Source organism: Rhea pennata, chromosome 7, assembly GCF_028389875.1.
Source record: "Rhea pennata isolate bPtePen1 chromosome 7, bPtePen1.pri, whole genome shotgun sequence".
NCBI lineage: Eukaryota > Metazoa > Chordata > Aves > Rheiformes > Rheidae > Rhea > Rhea pennata.
Genome location: NC_084669.1, coordinates 28,416,844 through 28,443,248, shown reverse-complemented (window position 1 = coordinate 28,443,248; position 26,405 = coordinate 28,416,844). Strand labels below are relative to the sequence as shown.

At 38.1% G+C, this 26,405-nt stretch overlaps 1 protein-coding gene and 1 non-coding gene across 4 annotated transcripts in view; both read right to left on the bottom strand.

Annotated features, from left to right (window-relative positions):
• LOC134142621 (pulmonary surfactant-associated protein A-like) overlaps nt 1-26,405 on the bottom strand; it is a 95,729-nt gene that overhangs the window by 34,778 nt on the left and 34,546 nt on the right. Inside the window, exons 1-2 of one of the 3 annotated variants that reach the window (XM_062579931.1) lie at nt 23,386-23,414; nt 8,575-8,732 (exon numbers count right to left, since the gene is read on the bottom strand). The exons of 1 other annotated variant lie outside the window; for it this stretch is intronic. The gene's annotated coding sequence lies outside the window, so the exon portion shown is untranslated. Of the gene's footprint in view, nt 1-8,574; nt 8,733-13,075; nt 13,111-23,385; nt 23,415-26,405 lie in introns of those variants that run through there. One more of the 3 variants, XM_062579929.1, reaches the window with a different exon arrangement.
• Nucleotides 2,647-2,728, bottom strand: TRNAS-UGA (transfer RNA serine (anticodon UGA)). Its single transcript has one exon. It is a non-coding gene; the product is annotated as a tRNA-Ser (tRNA).

The window sequence follows — 26,405 nt, the reverse complement described above, 5'->3', positions numbered from 1 at the left end:
ACGTGGGAATGTTAAAGTGCTACATTTGTTACCATGATACACTACAAATGCAATGGGAACATCATTTACACAACACTATCCAAAATGTTACTTAAATCTGAAGCACTTACTACATATAAAGCAACATGCACATTTGTACCAAGTGATGTAAAACTCTGGGACAGGTAGATTAAAGAGTCATCAATTTTTAAACAGGATGCATCCTTTCACTTACGCTTTTGCCCACTATTCTTTTCTAAGACTTGTTTGCTTCTGTTGATTCCCAGTCTGAGGTTTTGTATTTCACTCCTTATGCCCAAATGCCGAAGCATTTCTCCTGCCTGTATATCATTCATTTCAGGGAATGGTCTTTTCTTATGCCTAGTTGCTATTTATTCTATGGCACTGCTCTCTGCTGACTCCCTCAGAGAAGCCAGCAGTGCAGCAGCTTGACAGTGAAGAGCTTTTGAAGCCTTAAGTTACCTTCAAAAATACCAGTTTTAAACACTTCTCCCTCCTCAAACAAGCCTCTTGGGAGCAGGAGAATGAAGAAGACCCAGGAGTACAATACAGCTGAAGTACTTTCAGCACAGCACAGCAGAGTGGCAGCTTCTAGGAGCCTGCTAAGCAAGGCCACACTATCTCCCTGAGTGACCAGAATGTGAGAGCACTGCATACAAATGCATAACTAATTTGCCAATTTACTTTGATGTCAGTTCAGCTGAGGACTGCTATTTTCAAATAAGAAGTTTAAATGAGTAAACCACTTGCAACCCAAAAACTCTGCATCTGATTCATCTTGCAAAATGTATCTATCTATATGAGGGAGATGACTAACAGAAGTTGCCATGCATGCTGTGCCAGCTTCTTCTAGCTAAACTAGGACCATATACGTGTGTCTCATCCAGAAAAGAGAAAGTGCACTTTTGCTCTACTTTTAAAATATTTTTTGATCATACAAGATTTCTTTCTGTAATTGTAGGTTACTGCTTTTACGTGCCTTTTGTTTACTTTAAGAAAAGGCTGAGCTACACTCTGTCCTTCTAAAATCTCTGAACATTGTTCTTTTTGGCCCATACAGCCCGTATTTTCTAAAATGATCCCTAACTTTCATGATTCAATGAGCTGAATGAAGAGAAGTAGTGCAAAAAAAGCAAATCATTACTAGTTTCACAGCACTGTAAACATTTGAAGATTGCTCTTGAAATCACTAGCCACAATTAAAAGCAAATCCTAATCTTTTGCTTCATCTCTGCAACAGGTCTAGAGGACAAAATTTGATTCTTGTGGAACTTAACTGGAATTTCATAGCTGAATGTATTAAAAAATTTCAGACACTTGCATTTATATACTTCTTGAATAAATCCTGATAATTGCCAGAGTGGCTTTTATATCTTTCTTTTGGCCTTAATAAGGCTGTTTAGGTGAGAAAGAGGCATTATCATCTGTACAAGCTTGCAATATGAGCCTTTGCAAAGTTACCTGATGGGAGGAGATATAACAGTGAAGAGACTTCTCTGATATGCAGTGGATTCATTTTTAACAGTAGGATTATTTACATAGTAGTCAATTTTCCATGTACTGAACAATTGCACCGAGCTAGAAATACTGGAGTTGTATTAACTATCTTTTGAGGAATGAGAAAATAATGCTGCTTCTCTCCTGAAACTCGTATCAGCACTGAACCTTAATAGTGTATTCAAAAAGTGGGGTTTCTGTGGTTAGCAGCAACTGTTAGGTGTGTGAAATCACAAATTTTACTATTTTATTTAATTTCAGAATGTATTCAACTTATTGGAAAATGTGAAGTGACGATATTTTATTTATAGCAATGCCATGATGATGAATTTGTATTACCTTAAGGTAAAATAATTATGGTGAGTTAATAATGGCCTTATTAGAAGCATGTCTAGACTTTCGTCACTATGACTGGCTAAGCCAGAAGGCTCTTCCAGCTAGAAAATTGCTACTGTTTTATCTTTGTCTCCCTATCTTTCTTTAGTATCCTCATCATCACCTCAGCTGTTCACAGGAAATCTGCAAGGAACAGTAGTGCAAAAATGTATTTTTTTGCTTTCTCCTTACATTTGCACAGAATGGCATAAGATGTCCTTGCCAGTGGCTTCTCTAAAGAGGAAGACGTGGAAAGCAAGAGAGAAATATATAACTCAAATACCTCTCCTGAGATCACAGAATGGGTAAGGTTGGAAGGGACCTCTGGAGATCTCTTCCGGATTCTGGAGATCATCCTCTGGATGTCTCTCTTGCACTGGGGAACCCAGAGCTGGACGCAGTACTCGAGATGAGGCCTCCCCAGGGCTGAGCAGAGGGGCAGGATCACCTCCCTCGACCTGCTGGCAACAGTCTTCCCAGTGCACCCCAGGAGACCATTGGCTTTCTTGGCCACAAGGGCACATTGCTGGCTCATGGTCAACTTGTCATCCACCAGCACTGCCAGGTCCTTCTCTGCAGAGCTGCTCTCCAGCAGCTCAGCCCCCAGCCTGTACTGGTGCCTAGGGTTATTCCTCCCTAGGTGCAGGACTCTGCACTTGCCCTTGTTGATCCTCATGAGGTTTTTCTCCGCCCAGCTCTCCAGCCTGTCCAGGTCTCTCTGACTGGCAGCACAGCCCGCTGGTGTGTCAGCCACAAAAGTAACCCCCACCAGGCCGCAGCGAGCAGGGTTCGAACCTGCGCGGGGAGACCCCATTGGATTTCAAGTCCAACGCCTTAACCACTCGGCCATCGCTGCTGCTGAGATAGAGATAACAGCAGCAAGATAAGAATCCAGGAAGTGTGGCATATTTACAAAATACTTTAGTTGAGAGATATTTCTGACATCAGTGGTGTGGAATGGGATGAAGTAGCCAGAATCTGGGAGACCTGGGAGGCGAACTGGCACACCCAGGGCTACCCTCCACTCCAGGCTGCTAACAGGGAAGACATGGCAAGCACCAACACAAAGCCACAGCGCAACTCTGGATATCTAGTAGCAAAGTACATTAGAAAAACACTCGAGAAGACCCTGACTATGTTCCTCCTTGAGGAGTCAATGAATAGAAAATTACGTATTTAAACAGAAATGTAGAAAATCTTTCTTACATCAACAAAGTTTTTTCCAATCACAAACATTCCCAATTATTTCTGAGAGATGAAGACTCTAGAGGCATACAGGAACACTTACATTTATTTTTTCCTCAAATGAATAGCTAAAGATATGATTTAATTTGTCTTGAAACTATCTGCAAAAATCCTCTCTGCAGCAAAGTTGTTAAGGCACTCTTGGGGGGAGTCAAATTTGAGGCCCAGGAAGGAACCCTTCTGAACAGCTTAAATCAGACATCCGAGTACTCTTTCAATGTTATTTGAGCACAAGCTCAATTTCAATTTTTGCTAAATCTTCAGAAATTCACTTGTCTTGTTAAAAAGAGTCTTTCAGTTTCAACTTTTTTACACTAAATATCTATCACTAATTACATATCAATTTCTTCTTGTTATTTCCCAACGTAGCTTTCCCTTCAATCACTTCCTGTAGCTACCAGCAGGAATCCCATGAAAAATTCTTACTACCTTTACACTAACAATTCACACAACCCTCACAGATAACCTATAGCGTAATTGTGGTGCTTCAGTATCTGGGACCAATTAATTCAGGTTGTTCAAATGCTACAGTTATACTACTCCCTTCTTTTGAATAAGTCCTTATTTTTGTAGAACAGATTTAGAAAAGAGCTCTGAAAATGTAAATAATTTTTTTTAAAAAAAGAGCACAAAGATTGACTCACCCATATGAACCTAAGCCTCTCTGTTCCAGAACACTCACGCACCTTATAGGAGAAATCGTAAACCACCCAAACTAGAGCACAGTGCGTAAAAAAGCACAGATTCAGGGATCAAATTACGAACAAAACATAGTAAATCATTCTTGTAAACAAACTGCCTAATAAGCAATTGAAAAGAATGAGCTTATATGTAAGAATTATCAACAGTCTTCTGAGAACCTCGAAAAACAAGGAACATAATGATAGATGTCACCAGTTCTGCTGCATAAAGGTGAAAAAAGTGGAAGTAAATCTCACTTCTGTAACTTACAGCCAGAAACATTAGTAACAACACAAAACAAAAAAGCACACATTAAAGATAACTCTGCAGATGGACAAACCCTTGTAAAAGGATGAATATTTCAATTGTCATCTGCTCTGAGATTTACTGTTTGCCAGAAATGGAACAATACTCTGCATTGCACCCAGAATGAATTCCCTGCTAAACAGAAATGACCTGAAATCAAAGATAGGTAAAAAATAGATTTTCTTTCTTTCTTTTTTTTTAATGCTTACTCTGAGGATACTACCTAGGAAACAACCTTGACAGAATTAAACCTCTTTCTAAGTTAACCAGGTCACAGAGCTAAAGAATAGTTTGGCAAGTTGTCCTATATCTTTGTCAGCAGAATTTCCCTTATTTTGGCCTTTCATCACTGTACTTGTTGAAAAAAAGGGGAAAGAAAAATTTAACGTGTTTCATAGATGTTTCCAGCTTTACTGGGAAACATGAAGCTGGGCTACAAACAAGCTTTCATGTTTTCCTTAAAGAAAAGCACGAAGGATTCGTTTCAGAAAGTTTTTGAAAAAATTCCACCAACAAGAGTTTTCATTCACTACCAGACCAGAGAAGATTTAAACATGATAACCTAGAATTGAAAAATCCTCGAAATAATACGTACTCCTGGAATGTTCCACCCACAAAGGATTTCATTTTGCCTGGTACTGTCAGGTCAGGCTCACTTAGCCTTTCATCACTTAATCATATGAAATTAGAAAATTTTGTAAGCCTTCAGAATACCTACATTCACAAATCTTCCAGCTAAACTCAACAGGGTGAGGAGGTCTTTACTAAATATCTTTTTAATGGGGAACACCTGAACATAGTTACCAGTGAGACAGAATAGAGTAAGAAATACTTCTATACCTGGATCCTTTCCTCCCCCCATTTCCTTTCTATTTCTTCTGTCTTTGGCCGGCAGTCCATTCTGAGCAGGGCCACAACCTGCTGCGGGTTAAGAAAGAAGTCCTTTTGAAAAGGAAGAAATTAATTTCAAAATCACCTAAGATTTGGAAAATCCACAGTGGCAAATTGAAGTCTCATCACACCACACTGCTTAAGCCTTAGCACATACGTACTCCCAGATGCATTTCCTCTCACACACAGTCAGAGTTTTCTGATGTCTCCCGAGGTGAAGGGGCCATCAGAACCAGGGTGGGTGGTGGACATGTCTGGAAGCCTCTCCTCCTGGCATTTTAGGTGACGAGCTTGGTGAAGGCTCCTTCTGGTAATTACGAGGGTGGTTCTGCTAAGCCATTAAAGCCTTCGTTGAAGGCAAAACTCAACCCTTAAAATGCTGTCTCCTTGCCCCAGGCTTAGGCTGTTCAGCGTATGGATATATCCCTCTTTCTCTGTTTCAATCATTAGCTAGAGCTAGTGCCCAGCTGCACCTGAGCTTGCAACTGCTCTGGATTCACCAACAGTTTGTTCAAGCAGAATAGTACTAACATCCAATTTACTACACTTAGGTCTTAGTAATCAGCAGCCGAGAAACATACAGACTGGACCTATCAAATATACATTTATTTACCTGACAATGAAAAGGGGTAGATAAACACAGGTAAGTTTAGCAAAAATAGCACCAACGTAAGTCAAGCCCATGATTACAGCATTTTGGTAATAATAAGATGCACACCAGTACACCTTGTGTAAAACAGGAGGCCAGAAACATGGCCTGCCTTAGATGTATTTAATGTGGTGCCATGTTTTATGTTAAACTCAGCATCAGTATAATACTTACATCATCAAATATCATCTGCATAAATATAGATATGAATATAAAATAAATAAATTCTGTGTTTTCTAAGTGCATCTTCATTGTTAAAATACAGAATGAAAACTAAAGATAGAGAGAGCACTCACTTTATATTTTCTGTTGCTTTGTAGAAGTCTTAGCAGAACTAATTTTGGAGTTCAACTTTCCATTTGCATGCTACATATTTAGTAAACTAATCTCACATTTCTCATCTATGCCACTTTAATTTAGGGACATTTAAGTAACTAAATTATAAAAATTGTTTAATGTAAACATGTTGTACAAACAAGAGAATTTCCACTGATAGCTAATTAACTGATATAGCTACTACATGGCGTAATAGAAAACAAATTTATATCATAATCAGGCTTCCAGAGTATTTGGTAATACTGAAACAATGTTTGTACAAGCTACTGCTAATTTTTTAAGCCTATATAAATTCTACACTCAGGACTGATCAAAAGTTTAATGAAAGCAATGAAAATATTTCCTTGCACTCTAACGGCTCTGAATCAATGCCTATGTCAGAGTTAATGTGCATCATGCTGAACTTAGCACTAAACCCAGAGCCTGAAATTCAAACAGAAAGGATTTCTTCTGCAATATATATTCAGTTCATTTCATATTCTTTAAACCACATCTGGAATTCCTAGCTTTCTTCCCCTGCTCCCAGCTGTCATGTTAATCTTCTATTATCTAATATGGATAGCTAATTATGGGCTGCTGTAGAAGATCTTACACAGAGGTGCCCATATCTATAGCAGAGAAGTGAAAGAAAACTGTGGATGCTTCTCTTCAGTTTCATGTATGATTTTTCCCATAAGTTCAATAATGTAAATTTTCATGATTTCACTAATTTATAGCCCAATTCTCAAAAACTATCAGCTGAATAAACAAAGTATTATTAGAAATTCATAATGCTATCTATCAATGATAGCATTGCAGTACCTCTGCAGTGTCTTCTAGCCAAGTATTTCCAGGTACTTCCAAACAGCAATGATTTACCCACTCTATCCAGGTTAGCAGAAGCAGAACAAATGAAGTTACTAGCTCAGTTTCTGTAATAATGTGGCCTAAGGACAAGGTTTTGAAAAGTGATCGTGTTGCTGAGTGTCCTTAAAACAGCCTAACAGAAATAAAAATCTTGGTGCTATCAGAAGCTCATATTATTTATTAAAGGAGACTATTGATTCCAGTTGTTCCCTCTGACCTCAGGGGAGCTAGTGCTTCAAAGGCTGCCCTCCTGTATAAGGATACAGAAAGCCCAAATAGAAAGCCCCCCTGCTTGGGGCTGAGCAGGGCTCTGCAGGAGTGCCGGTTCCCTTTTTAGCATCCCTAATCCCACTTCTAGTCCTGTGGCTCAGGCATCTGGTGCTAGGTGCTATAACATACTTCTGGATTTTGAACATTGCTTCATCTGGACTTTGAAGATTGTTTTCGCTTTTTGTTCTAGGACTTCAACATTTATCACAATTTAAGGATCTCCAAATCTCCAATTCTTCAGAAACTTTTAAAAAACAATTTATAACACTACGTTATATATAACTCTTTGGATCAACAATAAAATAGTTAGAGTCACAAAAAAATTTCAAATAATTCTACACCCTGATGCATCTTTTCTCCTTTAAGACCATCTTCCCATTTCTTTCTGGGAATTCATTCTTGGGTCAGCTCACATGAAATTGGTTTCTACTTTTGGAAAGACTGAGTTGAATAAGAACTGGCTGTTATCATCAAGTGGTTGCACCAGGATAAGAGGATGTGAAACTAGTAGCGGCAAAACCATTCAACTGTTTAAAAAATTATTTGCAATCAGGGTATCTTGATGCCAAGTAAGGTGCATACGTTGCAATAGCCTAAAAAAGGTATGCTAAAGGTCTACAATGGAAATTATTTTTATATCAACATGCATTCAAAAATTGCAATACGTGTAAATACATATTTTTAATCCTTAGTCTTTCGGATAGGTCCTGCCAGATCACAAAAGTAAATGTTTGAACACTTCTTACTCCCTGTTGGAGCATTTCTTCACATTCACGCAATATAGTCAATTTGTTGAGCTTGCCCTCTAAGGCATGTACAGTTTATAACATGGCTGCACATTTTGAATGCTCCTACTCAAGTCCCATCATTTCTGTGCTAGTGAGCTGTTTGTGCAACCACAATCCTCAGGCAGGCAACTTTTAAAGAAAATGAACTGCTGTATTTGCTGCATCACAGCGCATGCTTTAAAACTACTATCCTTGCTGTATTTACACCCTATGGTCACAACCACACCCTTGTCACACCAGTTTTCATCATCTTACACTAGCCCTGACAGTCATTTATAAAATGCCTCAAGTTTCCCATGTTAACAGCATAAATGTAAAACTGCATTTCACACTAGTCTCAGGAAAGGAGGAGGATTAAAATTCATTCCTAGAATTCAAAAATAAAATATGAATACATACTATAACTGGTACATAAATAAGAGCTCCACATTTAATATCTAAAATGCAAATGCTTTCAGGAAATGCTGATCATAAACTTCAGCAAATTATGTACTACTTCATCTGTAAAGAACGGAATTGAGAGAGATACGAAAGACATCAGTCACTTTGCAGTTGTGTTCTAGAGGATCCTTAACATAAAATCTTCCCTTAGAATTTGGCACTTTATATATCTATATGTGTGCATTATATATGAAGTGACAGGAGCTTTCATAGCTATGCCAGTTCACAGCAAACAGGAATGACACCTACCTTTCTTAAAGCTGGGATCACAAGAGAGATCACAAACCGTGGGAAGTGTAGTAATGTCAACGTAAGGAAGAAGAAAGCGAACTGAACTGACTGCTGCTCCATCTGTTCCAGGTATTCCCGATGATTGACTTTATGTCATCTGCACGCAACTGGATTATCTGTAATAAAAAACAACTATTTTCAAATATCATAGGATCTTCTCAAACAATTCCCTTGGGACAATGTAGTCAAACAGATGTGTTTTCACTACTTGCCATTTAAACATGTTCTCTTCTTGCCACTCCTCTTCTGCGCAAGACATGTGGATTACTCTATGTTTGAACAGGGTGCCCCTTGGTCTAAAGATTCTCAGTGGCTAAGAAAAGACATCCTGTCTTTGTGAGCAGCTCTCTGAAGCACTGGCACTGGTGGACTCTTCAGACTTTGGGCAAAGAGCATCCCCACGTCCTTTTCTGGATAAATCTAGCTAGGAAGGGGGAAGATAGAAGAGGGAACAGGAAGTGCATCTGAGGCACAGCACAAATTGAAATCCTAATCCCCATTTTACAGCTGGGCAGACTGGGGAAAATCAGGAATGATGGCTTTTGACCACTTCACATGCATAATTCCTGTGCGTCTTCCAGAAATAGTCAGAAATGTCCACTAAAGACTCCATTGATTACTTGCATTACATTCCCAGTTTCCGAGAAAAATATAACTTCCTTTTCATGAATATTTTGCAGTTCCATGGTGTCTGCTTACTCCACAGTGTTCAAAAGCTTTAAAAAATATGCAAATTAATCTGCTGAACTCATTTATAAAATATTGCCCTCAGTATATTAATGAGTGACCTTCATACACAGTCACTGGATTGATGCTATTTCAGGTCAGAATTTTCTCTTTGGCTTGCCAGCAAAATATACTTCTGCATGAGTCTGTGCAAAGACAAGTACTTATGTGCACAGGGAAATCACCCAGTTAGGCATCCAATGGGCTTCCTGAATAATTTCTACACAAGATTTAAATGCAGAGCTAAAGTACAACGTTGATCTCCTGCAGTGGACATAACCTTCATTGTAAGATACCAACAGTCATTCCTGGCAGCAAGTAAGCAGCTAAATAAGATAGTTATTTCCATATAGTAAATTGAAATGCAAAACAATTCTTTTTTTTTGGTTTCTTACTTCTATTACAAAAGTCAGAATCACCACAAAACTATAAAAAAATGTTGGTGGAAAAAAATGTGGAAAATTGATAGACTAACACATTTGTGTGAAAAAAAAAATCCATCCAATACTTTACAGGAAGCCCTTCTGAACATCAGTATAATACTTTCTGCAGTAATCCTAAATTTTTCTTTTTAGTCTTTTTAACTGGTCAGGTGACTTACTGTTGACAAGGCAAGACTAACTGATAAGCCCAACTTCTTAGGCTAGGGAGGCTTACAGATCAGTTTGGTAATCCTGGGTGTAAAGGCCAGTGGCACACTAGCCCAGGTGCTGTTATCTGGAGGGTAACCTACTGAGGGAAAAGCAAAGTCATAAACACAAGGTCAAAAGACTTCTCTTTAAAAGGATTAACTAGAATTGTTCAGAGTAACTTTGTTTCAAAATAAGAGACCTTTTTACTTAACCAGTTTCCTATAAGGATGTGTCACAAACATCCCCACTTCATCCGAGATACAAGGGCTGGAAAGTGAAGCAGCAAAGAAATAACTACATGGAAAGAAAACATGACTCCATCATCTAAACTAAATGAAGCATAATTTAGAGAAAAGAATGTTATAAAGATGATATAATGAAAGAAATAAGTCAGATCATCATATGGAATAAATCAAGGTAAATTAAGGGAGCTGCACTGATTTACATTATCTGAGGATCTGGACCATAAGATTCATACATCACATTCAAAAAAATTCTGATGTCAAATTTCTGTTCATCATCATTCCCAACACCAAGCATAGGCTTCTTTCTACTTTTCATTTTTAGTATACCCTTGACTCTCAGTCAAGTACATGTGTCAAGTCACAGGATTTTGCAGCAGTCCTTCAGATAAAAAAAAAAATCTATTAGTTTAGATTTCAAAGTTTGAAACTGGTAGTGTTTCTGTATTTTAATGACTTCATTTTTCAGTCATACTATTTTGGCACAGGTCCATCAGCATATGATAAATTGTTCCTTAATTCATTTAAAAGGGCAATTCTTATTATATGGTAATTTCAACAAACAGCAAAACCACATATGCTATCACATTTAACTAAATATAATTGCTTTGCAGTGTTTTCAGAGGTCATTTCCTCTTACGCTCTGTAGTAGATAATCGTTCCCTTAAAATGTTTTAAGAAATTAAGCTCTACTTAGAGGGAATTTAATTATAGACCATATGCTAGAAGAGCTGACTTAGTTGCTTAAAAGATGAATCAATCGTGTCATTTGAGAAAATGCAGCAAAACAACACCACAGCTCATTCATTCAACTTGGTGAATTTAGTCTCACTTAATTTCTGGTTTGCTTGGTTGTCTCTGGCAGTGGAAGTGAGCACAATTTGTGCCTTTAATGCCTCAGCTGGTTAACACACTTGTTTGCATGCAGCCTCAAGTAGCTGACCTGCTTGGGCTCAGGCTTCAACTATCTGCATATGGTTAATGTACAGATGTCTGGAATTATAGAACAGCAACACTCAAGCCCTAAAATAGGAAACAAAGTTCAGAATTGTGTTATTCTGTTAGATGTTTGTTTTGCCCTGTCTAAATCCAGAAACCATGATATAACCTTAACTTTTAATAAATGACAGGCCAGAGCCATGGGAAGGTGTTTTGGTGAGAACATCTCTCTTACACTTTTCTTCCTTTTTCCAGATCCAAAGTATGTGTTCTCTCTTACAAAACACAACAGCAGTAGCTGGGAAGGGTCGGGCCCATTTATCCTCATTTGATGCTTCCCAAGATAGTACAGGGATGCTCTTGAAACAAGTTGTTTAAAACAGCTCTCACTGTCTTCTGCTGAAGCATCGCAAAACATCCTGAATGAGTCTTTCCTCTTTCATTATGTTCCCCATTTCCCTTCTCCCCTTCCTCTCCCTTCAATTTTCCCTTTTCCTTATTAGCCACTGTCTTTCAGAGTGATAAAATCTCCAAATTACTGGCAAATGCTGAGACTTAAAATACGGGAAGGCCTTCTTATTCAGCAATAATGCTGAAAAAAATCCATATTAAATGACAGTCTCAGAGAGTGAACAAGGATGATATATTGATTTGATATAGATGGACTAAATACAGAACAGAACATGGTCCTCTGTGATCAATCACTATTACATTGATAATATTGATGACAGTTTTGTGAAAAAAGCAGATTTTGGTGACTTGGTTTCTGTAAGAGAGAAATCTAGTTTAGACTTGAATAGGTCTTTGCAGCTTTAGAAATTCCCAACTACAGACAAATACATTTTTAAAATTACACTTTAAAATACAATTTAAAATTAATTTACATTTATAAGCTTAACTTATGAATATTTTCTCCAGAACAATTTCTGAATTCAAAACATTCTATGCAGCAAGTCACAACCCTTTGAACCTGGTAGTTCAATGCTACAAAAGGGATTGAGCTGAGTTTGTATTGTGAAGCATCATCCAGAGGTTGCTGAACTCCTCATATTAGTTCATCTCCAATTGTTTGTCACTGAGCATCTTTGCTAATTTAGATAAAATTGCTCGAGAGATTCACTGAAGAACCAGAAGGTCATGTCACTAAGCATTATCTCAAGTATGTCTATGTTTCAGAACAGAAAGGTAAAGATAGCTTTAAAAGAACTTCCTCAGATGGTAGGAATGTGATTCCACTCACATCAAGTTTATTGAAGTCTCCAAGATTTCTTAGCCTGCATTGTGATCAAGGAGAAAGTTTTTTCATCAGACTAGTGTGGTGCAGCCCACCCTTACACACTTCCCAAAAGGCAGATGGTGCCAGCTTGGCTCAAATGGAAGCCCCCAATATGTCACTTCCAAATAAACTGAGTCCATGAAAAGAAAATGCACACAACCCACTCCCACCCTTCCAAACAGACAGTATGGAGCAGTTGTGGGTCCTTTCACATTGTTTCTCAGGATCAGCATGACCTCTCTTGATCTCCATCAAGGCAATGGAGATTTCTATTCAGACCAGCATTTGACTCCAGTCATAGGACAGACGTATGTAACATAATTACTACTATTCAAAGTTTTAAGCAATCACAAAAGTCAAATGCAGAGAAAAGAGAAAAGGTAGGCTAGAGAAATGCAGATATGGATGACGCTGTGGGAATTAATTAGCTGCATGTGGTCAGGAGCTGATACACTGACTCCTTTAGCATCTGCGGTACATCAGTCTGACAGGTTTATGAGGACACTGCACAAGAACAGTCACAAATGTCACAAATTACAGTTCACCTTACCATATTAGCTCACCAATGCTCGATCACTAAACAATATTGAGGCCAAGAACTTTTGAACAGGGCCCATACTACTTGGGTCATTCATCAAATTTACCTCCTGCGGCTCATGAGTCTTCCCTTGATCCCTTCCTCCCCAGTCAAGGCTTCAGACTCAGTAAAACTCTTTCCATCATTTTTTCTTTCCCTCGCATTTGCTTGGAATTCCCTTTCACATAGCCTGCAGAGGGTAGATGGAGTACAATATTTTGTTCCACCTTTTTCAAATAACGCACATGACATTCCTGACTTATTCAAAATTACCTGTGCTTAGTTACCCAACAAGGTCATAATTCCTACAGATATTGTGGAATTAGTGAAACAGTTGTTATGATTCAGTCAGTTCTAGCCTCAGGGTTTTACTTGCAGGATAGACAGTAGCCTGCTCAGTATTTTTGTAACACTTCATCAGATGTGGCTTTTTATCCAAAAAAGAATAGAATTCATCTTTTGATCTAAATATATCATGTTTTTTCCATGCCTACAAGTTACGAGAAGTCTTAATGATATCTGATGGACCATTAAGTATAAAAAGTCACCACCAGGGCTCTGTTTCAAGTCAGAACTGAAGAGATCAAGTGGATAAACTTATCCTCCCGGTGAAACACTTCAGCACAAATGACTAGAAGCAGTATGTTCTGCTGCTCAAACATCTGATCACTGTAACTTCCATCTGTGCCTTGTTGAATGCTGGCAGCAGGCAGGATTATTTAGTCTATTATTGTTCAGCCAGCAGGAAGACTTTGTTAGGGCAGGAGATGTGGGACAGACTTCTCAAATGAAGGCACCTATGAGAACAAACTGGTAATTCTGAAGAAATAGGATTCCACTTGAGCGAGCTTATGACCTGCTTGTCTATAGGCAGAATAGGCTTCAAACAGAATTTTGAACAACCTGTGCTGTAGAATATTTAGATTTTGATTCAGCATGTATCACTGCACCTTCAATTGGCTGTGAGGTGTTACACTAGTTTACTCTTAAAATTAAGGCTTTTCTGTTTATTAAACAGAAAAGGTGTTTCTCGTGTTAAATGACAATAGCAGACAGAGATGAATTAAACTACGTCTTATGTGATGTGTGTTTTAACTGAAGCATAATACAGGATAAGATATTCATGCCTATTTGGTATGTCATGCAGCAGCAGTTCTAAGCCTTCTTTTGAAAATATTAGCTTATACTTTGTTGCTTCAAGTGAAATATGCTTCTAGATGTACTTTAATGGTTGGAGATGGTACATGCCACTTAAGCATAAGCAAGTCAGATTTTCATTATTTAACCATGTCCTTTAATTAAAGGATTAATCTTCAAAGTATTACAGAGTATATTTGCAGAGTCACAGAGAGAATAAAAGGATTATAGAGAATAAAAAACACACAAAGCATGAGAGGTGCCAATGGTATAAGTGAGTAGTGATCATGAAAAGATGCACGTATGTTAAGGCTATATTTATATGCCAAGATTACACAGTTTACGAATGAAGGAATCACCAATTCTTCTATCTCTTTACACCTCAAAACATATTAAGCAATTATTTATGCTGGGCTATTGTAAAATTTTATAATTGGCCCTTTTCTAAAGCTTTTTCTGTTATGTATCAATTACGGTCATCCTTCATTGGGGAAAAAATGAATGTGTTGTTCCTATGTATGATAAGAGCTTTCTCAAATACAGTTCTTTATTCACTGGATTCAGAAAGCGGGAACATACAGTTTCCTGTAGTCTCCCCTCCTGCCACGTTATTAGACTAGGATGCTAAAATGTCTTCCTTACTCACTTATTCTTTTAACAAGTTCTCCCAAATGACCACTGTAGAGGTATGCTTGCTTCAACTTCAGAAAGGCCTAAAGAAGTTACATGTGAGCCGATCCCCATTCTTGCTCATTTTGGCATTTGAGAATTGCCAGATATGCTCAAGAATAATTTATGTAAATTAATGTCACATAAGGAGACATTAAAGTTGTGAATGTGCTTGAAAATGCATTTTTACTAGCAAATAGAAGATGTCAAGCACACTCAGCTGCCTCGATTTTCATTCCTTTCCCAATTTTCTGTCTTTTTTATAGCTACCTGATAGTTAGCCACCTTTAATACCATAATTTGTTTTGTTCCCAAAATATTTAAGATAAAGATAGTATTTCAGCTGTATAACACGTCTACATGAGATTTTGTCCTCTGAAAAAATATGAAGAAATGTATACAAATGCAAAATCCTTGAAACCTGAGGGTAAAGAAACCACCGTGAACAAAGGTCAGTCAGGTATTTGAGTACTTCCTCAGCTGAGGAGGTGTGATTTTATTTATGGTTAGCAGTTACTAGAGAAACCAAATGAATCAGGTCTCTTTTTTTTTTAAAAAAAAGAAAAACAACAACAAAAAAAACTAATTGCTTCTTGGTGAATTTTCTAAAGAAAAGTTAATGTGCAATCTGATGACTTTACCCCATTACTTATGCTTAGCCAATTCATTTATGACTGAAAGAGAAATGAGAAAGAAAAAAAAAAAGTTCTCTAAAATCTATCGTCCTGTGTTTACATTTTGAGTATAACTAACAACAACCTAGGCACTCAGATGCGTCTTTAATGCAAATCCTGAGGGATACGTTTTGTGCCACTCACAAGCAGTTAGAACAGACCAGGCTGGGACTCACTTTGCATGCTGCAAATCACATCACAGATAATCTCAACCTAGTTTTAATCTAGTTAGTAGGGGTGGGAAGAGCAGGGAAACTCTAACAGATGAGCTAGGTATACTCACCCAGTATCTACAGCTGGGAAGACGCCAACAGCCTAGACTGAGGCTCACGTCATCACCACTGCCGTTTATCCTCAGAAAAGTCAACTTCAAGCTATTCAGGTGCACTGCCATATTCTTCTTTAATAAGCTTGCAGGATAACTGCTTATTGATACAGACTGACCTCTTGCGTGCACCAACTGAAGCAGGTTTAAGTTGGAGGGAGAATTAGGGGAAATGTTTTCCACAATCCTGGGCTCGCACAGGGGGTATTACACGCTTTGTGAGATATGGTTGGCAGAGCAGAATACCACACTCACCACCTCAACCCTCTTATTTCTCCAGTGGAAAGCATATTCCAACCTAATCTCAAACTGTAATGGTTTGGGCCTAGGTACAAAAATTTGAGATATCGGAGTACTTGTATCGGAGCACAGTATCTATTGTCATTTTACATTTAAAAAATTTACAGACAAATAAAAGTCTGAAATCAACTGGATTTTCATAGTTGATAGGAAAAGAAGAAAAATTATTTTCATCACTGGGCTCCCAGAACTTCATGCCATTATATAAGTGACCAATGCCTAAAGCGAACAAGACAGGTATCTTCCTTATTGGCAAGGCTCTTCCTGTGTCCGCCGTACGGCACGGGTATTGTGACTCAAAATTTTGTGATTAGACTTTGAAGGATTCTTTTTTAAAGTTTTTTTCATGATATTTTATCATGAACAAGTACAACTGCTAGTCTTTTGATAGGTGATATAACCTAATAATATACAGGACACTGAACAGTTAATTTGTTTGAGTATACTGAATAATTTGTCTCTGATGAAATTCATATCTGTGCAGATAAATAACATAAAATATACACAATACTTACTAAAATAAATAGTTCGTTGGTCATATGTCTGGCTATATATCTCACCACAGGATATAATCCTAGACAGAAATATTCCATTGTGTATACACATCAGTCCAGTATTTTTCCTCTTAAGTATTAAAAAATCATGACTTATACCCAGAAGCTCATGACATTAGCTTAAAAATTAAAGCATTTTTCTTAAAACAAAACAAAACCAACAAATTAAACTTTGGCTTATTTTCTGTGTTTTAACTTGAAGTCTGATTTTTCAAAGTTAAATGAACCACACCACAGAAGAAAGCTTGGAAAAAAATTTCAGTGAAGGCAGCCGAACGGCAGGGTCAAGCATCAGGAAGAACTCAGACGTGCAGCCAGATAAGACAGTAGAAAAAACTTCACATTTAAAGCGGCTCTGCCTGCTTGCTTTACCACAACGCCAGTGAAATACGAGGTAGCAATGCCCTCCGTCCTCCCTAGGCGCAGCAAAAGGCTGCTGGCTGGAGCCTCGGCTCTGTTCACAGCTCTGCTGAGGACTCCAGGCGCCTGGGGGAAGACACACACCAGTAACTAGCGCAAGAGCTGTTCTGTGCTACTGAGATAAGCAAATACGTGCCGCTGCATCCCCAGATCAGCGTCCCTGTTGCTCAAATGTAAAAGGACACAAACAAATGAGAAATACGTTTGTTAAAACCTGACAAACCAACCAACAAACCTACTGGGTAAGGGAAACGATTACGGAAAATAATCACGTCTATCAGTTCCCTGAGACTCAAATCCAACAGAACTGCTCTGCTACGACATTATTGCTAGGCAGGATTTCCTGGCTGACAAAATGAGTATGTCCACCGAAAGGTAACCAACGGCTGGACCGAGGAACGTGTTGGGCTCCGAGCTCCCCTTTAAGGTCTCTTGTGTTCTTCTGACGTCGTACTTTAAATCTTACCCTAGGTGGACAGTCAAACAGCAGCCAAAAAGTCAAATTACCCTCCCTTCTCACAGCAATTCCCTTCATCATTTCCCAATACTCTGTGTTTGTTTAAGCACAAAAATACCTATTTTCTTCTTTGTCCTTCTAGCCTTGGTTTTGAATGAGAAATCTGAACTTCTCAGTTAAGAAAGAGTCTCCGAAATGTGAATATACCATTCTCTCTGAGCAGCTCAAAAACTACAAAGTTGTGAACCTATCCCAATCCTTAGACCTGTCTTCTAGCCAAGATTTTGGAGCAGAAAATAAAACTGACAGAAAATTAACAAGCTCTCATTGCAAATGCCCCTTTTTCCCCCCTCTAAACAAAAAATGTAACAAAACTAAATGTTTATTTGGTTCGGCAAAGAAGAGATAAGAGAACAAAAATGTAAATACATATTCTAAGACTACGAGGACTCAAATAACAGTGCTAATTATATGCTAAGTGTCAATTTTTGAAAAAAACCTACTAGCATTGAATTCTGGGTGGGTTTCCTGTAATACTGATCTAACTAAAAGTATTATGTGGTCACAAAAGTAATACGAACCAAAGTTTTGTAATCTATTTTCCATTTACATTTTACTTCCAATGTTAGGAAAGAAAGTTTATGGCTCAAACTTTCTTTTTTAGATGCTTCTAGATTATATGAGATTTAAGGAAATATTCAAACTTTTCATTTAACATTTTTATTTCACTTGCCTTGATTCTCCCCAAGTTCTTCAAACATACTCTCTCAGGCTACTGCTCCACATTTTTCTGTAATTTTTTTCTCCTACCTGCCTACAGGCTGCCATGTAGGCAGGCTGCCATGCTCTCTTGGCATACTCTTATAGTTAGTCTGGCCTTTAATATTAAACACAAGAATTATGTTTCTGTCACTTTTTCTCTTTAAATCAATTTATCTCATAGTTTCCACTTGCCAAGCAAAAGTACAGGTAAGAACATATATTAAATTACATATGAATTTCTGATATGCTTGTTCTTGAGTCAGTTTTTTGCAAAAAGCATCTGATTGCTTTTTGAATTTATATGTACATTTAAATAGCACACAAAGCAAAACTACTTTTTCAGATACAACTTTCAACAACAAACATCTCTACTATGCAGTTCCAGTGCTTTTGGCTCCGTTGTGTTGTTTGTATGCTCCTACGATCCTATGTGGTAGCAGTCTGAAATAGCTTCTAAAGGCTGCATGCCTGCTAAGGTGCTGGAAGCACACATTAACCTAGGCGTGATCAAAACAGATCAACGCCATCAAAATACTTTGCAGGCATCCGCTCGTAAACTAGGAGCGTTGATGGAATGCCCTCACCGTAACGAGGATAAGGAAACCATACGGCACGAAGCGTTACCGGTTGGGCTGAAGCTGAAGCATCCTGCCTGAGCGCGACTGGGCGTTAAGCGAGCTGCTCAGAGCACTTGTTCAGTCCATAAGGCACAGGTAAATTACCGCCTTTAAGCACTGCCTCCTTTAATTTTTTCACACTCCCAGGGAAAAACTGGCTGGCAGACAAGATGAAAATGCATGCAGTGTTCATTAAAGGAGAATAAGCTGTTCTGATGCCAAATGTTCAGATTTCTCTAGCACATTCAGAACATGGGGGAAATTTCTGCAATTCCGCAGCTGTGTTACGTTAGGTTTGGGGCAGGCTGTGCATGTACTTCAACCACGGGGGGGAGCATCAGACCCAACATTTTGCCGGCCAGATAGTTTGGCCAAGGCTCTGGTGCCCACTCGGGGCTGGACCATCCTGCCACCACTCATGACTTTCTTGCAATACTTCTGTTAAGTGGCAGTGCTTGCTGGGGCTGCCTTCACTACCAGTTACAATCTGAGTTAAACACCGCAGGCAAAAGCAATTATTTTTTGGAGCAGAAAAACTACCATCTTATTTGTTCTTGCAGGATGAAAAAGAGAGGGGAAGCCAGGCTCAATGGGATGTCATTTTTTAGTGTGTGAACATTTTACCAAGCAGCAATGCTAATTTAAAATCCAGTTCTGGGAGGACAACTAACTGTAGCATAAGTAGTGGGAAAAGCCAACATTTTCACACTAGTCTAAGCCAAGTAGCCACAGACTGACAACTGCTTTACTGCCTGTATGCAAAAGGCTGGAGGCCTAGGTCTACTTCCCTGTGAAGAATGGCATGGTCACATTACATAGAATATCATTCCTGGTGGCATCTCAGATACAGCTAGGCTTCAGTAAGGGAGTCGAAAGGAAATAGATTCAGCTCCCAGCTTGCTATCACTTTGATTTCTCAGTCCCAGAACACGCTGTGCTTCCCAGCCTTGCCAAGCTAGACTAAAGGCATGAAACACCTACACAGACATCCTGCCTACACCAATGTTTCCTCAAATGAAGCTGAAACAAATGTTGCTGGGGCATTTTTTTTTTCTAGATGTAAATGTGACCCTTCTGCATCAGAGTTAAGGCGCATTGCTGGGGATGGGGCAAAGCTGCTTTGCGTTTGTATCTCTCTGCTGTGTGTGCAGAGAGCACATCCATCTCCAGCGCTGCTGTTTGGATGAAATGTATTGCCAGTACATTTCTATTAGATTTTCTCACAGAACATTATAGTCTCTCTGGAGGACTATCTTACATCTGAATCACTAATCTGAACATGACACAAATTCAGCTACCCCATTTCTTTTTAAGATTCAAATTTAACTAGATCCTACACAAGCCTATTGCTCTCGTGTACAGTAAATTATCAACCTCAGCAATCCAGAGTCATGAAACTATAACTAAGGAAGAGATTCCTCATAGCAACAAAATAAGTCCCATAGCATATCCTCCTCCTCCTCTTTTCTTCTGTCTTTATTTTATCATGTTTGGTTGACAATCATTTCGAAAATATGAATTCAAAATTCTTTCCTCTTTAAGTAGTTCTTATGTATGAATTCTAATCATAGTGCAGCATAGAGCTTTGAACATTGCCTCACATACAGCTGAATGTTATATTGTTACATCTAACTCCTAATCTCTTTTCTGCCTAAGTGCAGATAAATGTTTTTAGGTAACCTATGTACAGTCTTCTCAGTTGTTGCTGTGTCCGTGAAAAACTGACTGTCCAGTCTGTTTTGTTTAGGCAGTTCCAAGAAGATAATATGTGATAACCTTCTCCTCTAGATATGGCACATTCTTAGCTGTTACAGTTAAGCAAATACAACATACATTCCCTGTTGATGCAAAGACACCCATGATATTTACAAGTCAAAACTGTGTTACAGACAGGGATTTTGCCACTGCCTACTTTTACCTTGATTTCCAAAGCCAGCTGAAAAGCTGGCATGATCTTAGGTTGCATACAGTAGTCTAACTCCTCTTTGCCACTAGTTTCCACTGATGATAATCATTAGATGTGGAATCACTCCCAATATGCCTGCATCCAATATCAGTTTGGACAGTGCATGAGGAAAACCTATTGCCCTTCACACTGTACAGTTGTATTGCATAAAATAACGACAATATCAGGTATCATATGGACATCATTGCACACTCCCAACCCATGCAGCACTCTATGCTCTCTGAAGAGATTTGCGTATATTATTAAAAACATATTTAGCAAAAATAAATTAATTTTTTTTAAAAATGCAAAATTGTCCATATGATAACCAGTTAGGTAGTCTACTCAATACTATTCTCTGACTATGCATAGAAAAAAAAAAAAAGGATTCACTTACGTCTAAAGTTGATTTCAGAGGAAACACTCCTATATCCTGAAAAGAGAACTACAACAATTAATTCTTGGTTCTGCTGTGCATTACCAAAAATGCACAAACTAATTCTTTTTCCATCTCTGCGTTATTTATTTAGAACTGTTTATTCACTATTTTCTGCCTCATGTTTAAGCCTATGAGAAAGCCTATTTTTTGTTAACTTTGACTATAGCTGGTTTAAAATTTAAACACCAAAGTCACATAAGGTTTGTGTTACCTAATAAAGTGTGAAATGTTTTAAATGGAAGAATAATGAAATAACAACCCCGTGTTTTCTGTAAATCTTTTGGAATTAGAAGACTTTATGCCAAAAAACTAACGGCTACTCAAAAACCCTCATATAATGTGATCAAGATGAGTGACAGTGAATTGAACTATTGCTTTTACTGCATTTGCAAAAATTTTCCTATGTTGCTAGGGTTTATTCAAGAAATATCACTCCTGAAATTGTCGGCTATTCTAGAAATTCACAGAAATTATTGGAAAAACAACTGAAAATACACAGAATCCCAGAGCATAGTTCACGTCCTCTAAATAACAGCAGTATCATCTCATCGTGAAACCAGTTTTCCTCTTCTACATTGCCAGAGTTGTCATATTGAAATGAACAGAAGAAAAGCCATTTCTTCCCAGTTTTCCTGGCTACTACACTTTTAGACTGTCTTCCATACTTCACTACAGTTCTCTAACTCTGAAAACAGATGGACAAGACTTCCCAGCCTGAGCTGCAAAAGTATATTATTTTGCTGGAGTGAAGCCCAACAAATTCATGGGAGCAAATGTTTTCATACAGCATCTGAATCTGCCTCAGACTTAGTATAGATCAATCAATCAATCTTCCTATAGATCAAAAGGATCCTTACAAGCCACCAGCATACACACAATTCATTTTTTGATAACTTGGTGAGAGGATAATTCATAAGATGAATGTTAGCTACATTCTAATCTACTTTTGGTTAATGAACAATTCTGTACGGAAGCCTTGAACAGACTCCCTTCCTTGAAATCAGCATGAAACTGTAAGGAAAAAACAGTGAGAGAAAATATGAAGTAAGAGGGACCAGCTGGAGAAAACGCAGAGGGCTTTACACGCTGAGGAGCTGGATATGGGTAAGAGCTACAAGAAACCAGTCTCCCGGCTTGCAGCTCGCGTGAACCTGGCACGAGTCCCTGCCTATCAGGGTACGACACACACGACATCGCAGCCCACGGCAGTCTGCCTGAAGGGTGCAGGCACAGAACTATAGCTGTGACATTAAAGCACACAGAACAACTTTGTTGCATTTATGCCCTATGCTCTGGTGTCCCATCACTGCTTCCAATGGTCCAGGAAGAACAGAGGACATCCAGAGAAAAACAAAGACAGCCCAGGAACTGGGAACAGGGATAAGCAATCTAGAAGTACATCAGCTGTCACCTGAGGAGAGGGAAACTCCCTGAGCAAACGAAAGGGAATGGATACCTCCCCAAACACAATGCGAGAGATTCCTCCTCCTACCCAGCCCACCAACTCAATTTAAACCAAGGTACTGGCTCACTGAAAAATACTTAGGTTGCACGTTTTGCTTATTAATTTGCCTCCAGGGCAGCCACTGCCTTCTGATATTAACCAGTATAACATTTTTCCTGACAGCACACAAAATGGTCTTCCTCATGCTCAGCATCAGACACCAGCCCTTCGCATCTCAGAGGCACCAGGTCATTAGCCCATAGCCAGAGACAAACTAAATATCTCCTGTAAAGGAGGGGAGAGGAAAATACCATTCTAGTGGACAGACAGGTTATGTTTTCAGTGCTTGTCCAAGACAACACCTTCAGTTTAAGAACAAGGCATCAAGCTGACGCCCAGCCTCGAGCAAGAACTGCTCTTGCGAGTTAATTGTTCACTGCCACCATCAATAGTAAACTAATCCTTTTTGGATCTGTTGCTGTTCAGGTCAGTGTTTCTCCAATACTGCATAGTAATTACAGCTTTTCAACTAAACATTTTTTGACTAGCTCCAGCAGGGCTGACTGTCAACGTCACTCATGTTTTCTTTAATCTTCTTGAAATAATTATGATTGTTAGACCTTTAATATCTTACCTGCCAGTGCAGGAATATGACTAACTACTAGCAAAAGGCGTAGAGTAGATATATCAGGGCTGCAGGATTTTCCCCATCCATCTCGTTTCACTAGGAAAAAGAAGAGAGATTTGATTCTTTCTAAACAATCTGATCAATTGCATTTCATAAGCTTTTACTCACATTTAAATTTGATAGAATATGTACCTCATTTATTTTTATGTAGTTTCGTGCATTTTTATTGTCATGGGCATATTCTCCTACCCTTTTCCCTGTGGCTCCAGTTCCTTGAGCTTCATGAGGAAAATATAAAAACAGGGATGGAGTGAAATTCTAAGTTCCAGATAAAGACTGTTTTCATTTCTGTTTTCTTGATCTGTATAAATTGCCAGGTTTTCTTAATGGAAAAATATTCCTGCTTTTCTACTATGTGTTTTATGTGCAAAAAAATTTTTGTTTAAGTGTGTTTCAAGATAAGAAAGGATTGCAAATTGAGGAAAAATATCTATTCTAGCAATAATTCAGAAAGATCCTGCATCATGTTTCTATTCTGTGAATCTTATCTCCTATCCCATTTTGGGGAGAAAGAGCTGGGATGGGGAAATATTTAAAGGATCATTTCTAGCATTAGATGTTTCCTATCCATTTTATTAAGAGTAAGATCATATCCAAGTTGTATTTTGCTTCCCTGATGACAGATGCGTATAAATATTCATTTGTCAACTCCTGGGCTGAGTATTTTCTAAAAACGGTGTAATTGTTACTGCAGTTGTGGCTGTGGACTGTAACATCTCATTTGAATTCATGAGACCCGTTAAAAACTTTAAATATATATGAAGTAATATTAAAGCCTAAAGAAGAACAAGAATCCCATCTGCTACCTGCAATTCAATACTACCTATATATCATAAAAAAGGGAAAACAAAGTAAGCAATGAAGATGGAAAATTGTTTTTTATTCAAACTTCAAAAATTTTCTTTTTGACTATCACTTCTAATCCCTTTTGGGGAATCCCATGTTAAGTATCATCAAGTAGCTTATTTCCAGATTTCTGCAGAGCTCTTTGTGTTTTAACCCACTAAAAGTCTGTCAAAGCATCTAACTGCCAAATTTTTCCTAAAGGAGAAAACTATTTAAAAACCCCAACAATAGCCTATTTTATATCTAACTTTGCTCATACATGTTCTCTTATTTCTATTAATGATCTTAAGAATTTACCAAATACTTCAAAGCTTCCAACTGAATTTTGTGTCTGTGCAGTGCAGAGACAAAGATTATATTACGCGAAAATTTAAACTACTTGGAAGAACGTAAGATGTTCCACAGCAAATTTTGCCTCACTTGCCAATTCCTTTCAGAAGAAGTTGAAGTGATTTTCCTCAAGCTCTACTAAGAGTTAATTCTGAGCTGAGACACAGAGGAAGATTCAGCTCTCAAAAGGGACTGCCAGGAACCTATTAGGGGCTTATAATACGTTGTATCCTTGATATGATTGTGGTATCCCCTGGCCTAGGGATAGTAGGCCACCATAACATACCTTTAAAATCCATTTTTAATCACACTCTCAAATTAGATTTGTAGTTAAAAGAGGAGCATGTGAGTTTTCCACTGACTTTAGCAAGATTAGTACTTCACAGTATGCCTCTATTCTTGGTCACTGGAATCAGCTACCAGGCACCAGAGCTCAAAATGCCTGAACTATTTGCAGAATATGTGTAATAAGCTGAGGTATCATTGACTGTAACATTGCTTAGAATCTAATTTATCAAAAAAATAAATACTTGTTAGTTTTATAAAGCCTGGAGAGTAACTGAAGAAGTTTGGCCCATTTGTTGGGTGGGTTGAGATAAATCCAAAGGACACATTAAACATCTGTCTACACAAAAATACAGAGATTAGCAGTATGCCATACTCTGCTGAGGATATTTACATTTGCTATGGTATAAATCCATAACAGCAGATTGTATCCATCTGCCTGACACCTATAGTCAAACTATTTCCCTAATGCAATTGTAGTGTGATGTCTGTATGTGTTTCTGAACAGAAGCAGTGACCATGTTTTTAAGATTTGCTGCTTCTACAATTAATGGTGAGAGGAGTGAAATAGCATTTACATAGTTTGTGTACATATATGTGCATGTGTATGCGTGTGCACACAAACACATTGAAAAGAAATAGGGGACACCTTTGGGTTACCTCTAGCTACCTATCACACCAGATGACGAACAGTGTTTTATCTTGAAAGCTTCTGAAATCTCTTAGCATTTTCTCAGCTATGATTGCCCATACACTTCCAGGTGCAAATGGAAAAAATCTGAAATGCCACAAGAAAAATAGTTACCTGTAGTTTATTTCCATAATCCCTGAAAGCAAAGATATTTGAAAACTTGCAAGAAAGCTTAATTTGTAGAAACTCATTTATGCAAACTTTAATAATATTCACATCAAACCTACAAAAATTCTTAGATAAGTGTTCATTATTAGCTGTTAAATATAGATTAAAAGTGGAAACAATCTAGTTAGAATACTCAGAGGATAAAAACAGCCTCAGAGAGTACCAATCAAATAATGGTACAGAGTGCCACTGCTTTACCTTAGGAAAAACAGATTGGGACTTAAAATGGATCTTGTATGTGAAATGTTTAAATCACTTTTGAAAAGAAGCCACGTTATCTTAGGTGGCTTAAAGATGAGAAACAGAATCCTTCCTCATTTACGGGATTTTTGGATTTGTGCATAAGCTTTTGGTGTTTTTTTTTGGTCTTGTTTCAATGCTTTTTTTTAAGCTGTCAGTATCTCAGTTGCACTCTGAATATTGTGTAACTACTTCTTCATGTTGATGAATGATGCAAGACTTAGGTATAATTGCAGTTTTGGTTTTCTGTGGTTCCTAAACAGGCTTTTAAAGTAAACTATAAAAGCAGAACATAAAAGGGTTTGTTATTTCATGGATCGTAGAAATTGCAAGCTTTATAGCTTTTTTGATCATACAACCATCTGGGCCAAAATTTTGCAGTAAGGTCTCTTAATAGAATTTAGTC